The sequence below is a fragment of the Staurois parvus genome, unplaced genomic scaffold (genome assembly GCF_062004578.1).
Source record: "Staurois parvus isolate SC_StPar_1 unplaced genomic scaffold, SC_StPar_1.0 ptg000523l, whole genome shotgun sequence".
Classification (NCBI taxonomy): Eukaryota; Metazoa; Chordata; class Amphibia; order Anura; family Ranidae; genus Staurois; species Staurois parvus.
The window spans coordinates 277,237-280,142 of record NW_028318319.1 but is presented as its reverse complement, the minus strand read 5'-3'; positions in this window follow the sequence as shown (position 1 = coordinate 280,142).

The following is a 2,906-nucleotide window of genomic DNA, read 5'->3' as shown; positions in this document are numbered from 1 at the left end:
GTGGTTGGAGTGCTCCTATATGCCAGTATATATGGCAGTGTACAGGACAGTATTGGGAGTGCTCCTATACTCCAGTATATATGGCAGTGTACCTGACAGTGGTGGGAGTGCTCCTATACTCCAGTGTATACGGCAGTGAACAGGACAGGGGTGGGGGTGCTCCTATAGTCCAGAATATACGGCACTGTACAGGACAGTGGTTGGAGTGCTCCTATATGCCAGTATATATGGCAGTGTATAGGACAGTATTGGGAGTGCTCCTATACTCCAGTATATATGGCAGTGTACCTGACAGTGGTGGGAGTGCTCCTATACTACAGTATATATGGCAGTGTACAGTACAGTATTGGGAGTGCTCCTATACCCCAGTATATATGGCAGTGTACCTGACAGTGGTGGGAGTGCTCCTATACTCCAGTATATATGGCAGTGTACCTGACAATGGTGGGAGTGCTCCTATACTCCAGTATATATGGCAGTGTACCTGACAGTGGTGGGAGTGCTCCTATACTCCAGTATATACGGCAGTGAACAGGACAGTGGTGGGGGTGCTCCTATAGTCCAGAATATACGGCACTGTACAGGACAGTGGTGGGAGTGCTCCTATATGCCAGTATATATGGCAGTGTACCTGACAGTGGTGGGAGTGCTCCTATACTCCAGTATATATGGCAGTGTACAGGACAGTGGTGGGAGTGCTCCTATACTCCAGTATATATGGCAGTGTACCTGACAGTGGTGGGAGTGCTCCTATACTCCAGTATATATGGCAGTGTGCAGGACAGTGGTGGGAGTGCTCCTATACTCCAGTATATATGGCAGTGTACCTGACAGTGGTGGGAGTGCTCCTATACTCCAGTATATATGGCAGTGTACCTGACAGTGGTGGGAGTGCTCCTTTACTCCAGTATATATGGCAGTGTAACTGACAGTGGTGGGAGTGCTCCTATACTCCAGTATATATGGCAGTGTACCTGACAGTGGTGGGAGTGCTCCTATACTCCAGTATATATGGCAGTGTACCTGACAGTGGTGGGAGTGTTCCTATAGTCCAGAATATACGGCACTGTACAGTACAGTGGTTGGAGTGCTCCTATATGCCAGTATATATGGCAGTGAACAGGACAGTGGTGAGGGTGCTCCTATAGTCCAGAATATACGGCACGGTACAGGAAAGTTGTTGGAGTGCTCCTATATGCCAGTATATATGGCAGTGTACAGGACAGTATTGGGAGTGCTCCTATACTCCAGTATATATGGCAGTGTACCTGACAGTGGTGGGAGTGCTCCTATACTCTAGTATATATGGCAGTGTACAGGACAGTATTGGGAGTGCTCCTATACTCCAGTATATATGGCAGTGTACTTGACAGTGGTGGGAGTGCTCCTATACTCCAGTATATATGGCAGTGTACCTGACAGTGGTGGGAGTGTTCCTATAGTCCAGAATATACGGCACTGTAGAGGACAGTGGTTGGAGTGCTCCTATATGCCAGTATATATGGCAGTGTACAGGACAGTATTGGGAGTGCTCCTATACTCCAGTATATATGGCAGTGTACCTGAAAGTGGTGGGAGTGCTGCTATACTCCAGTATATACGGCAGTGAACAGGACAGTGGTGGGGGTGCTCCTATAGTCCAGAATATACGGCACTGTACAGGACAGTGGTGGGAGTGCTCCTATATGCCAGTATATATGGCAGTGTACCTGACAGTGGTGGGAGTGCTCCTATACTCCAGTATATATGGCAGTTTACAGGACAGTGGTGGGAGTGCTCCTATACTCCAGTATATATGGCAGTTTACCTGACAGTGGTGGGAGTGCTCCTATACTCCAGTATATATGGCAGTGTACAGGAAATTGGTGGGAGTGCTCCTATACTCCAGTATATATGGCAGTGTACCTGACAGTGGTGGGAGTGCTCCTATATTCCAGTATATATGGCAGTGTACCTGACAGTGGTGGGAGTGCTCCTATACTCCAGTATATATGGCAGTGTACCTGACAGTGGTGGGAGTGCTCCTATACTCCAGTATATATGGCAGTGTACCTGACAGTGGTGGGAGTGCTCCTATACTCCAGTATATATGGCAGAGTACCTGACAGTGGTGGGAGTGTTCCTATAGTCCAGAATATACGGCACTGTACAGGACAGTGGTGGGGGTGCTCCAATAGTCCAGAATATATGGCACTGTACAGGATAGTGGTTGGAGTGCTCCTATATGCCAGTATATATGGCAGTGTACTGGACAGTATTGGGAGTGCTCCTATACTCCAGTATATATGGCAGTGTACCTGACAGTGGTGGGAGTGCTCCTATTCTCCAGTATATAAGGCAGTGAGCAGGAAAGTGGTTGGAGTGCTCCTATATACCAGTATATATGGCAGTGTACAGGACAGTATTGGGAGTGCTCCTATACTCCAGTATATATGGCAGTGTACCTGACAGTGGTGGGAGTGCTCCTATACTCCAGTATATACGGCAATGAACAGGACAGTGGTGGGGGTGCTTCTATAGTCCAGAATATATGGCACTGTACAGGACAGTGGTTGGAGAGCTCCTATTTGCCAGTATATATGGCAGTGTACAGGACAGTATTGGGAGTGCTCCTATAGTCCAGTACATATGGCAGTGTACCTGACAGTAGTGGGAGTGCTCCTATACTCCAGTATATATGGCAGTGTACAGGACAGTATTGGGAGTGCTCCTATACTCCAGTATATTTGGCAGTGTACCTGACAGTGGTGGGAGTGCTCCTATACTCCAGTATATATGGCAGTGTACCTGACAGTGGTGGGAGTGCTCCTATACTCCAGTATATATGGCAGTGTTCCTGACAGTGGTGGGAGTGCTCCTTTACTCCAGTATATATGGCAGTGTAACTGACAGTGGTGGGAGTGCTC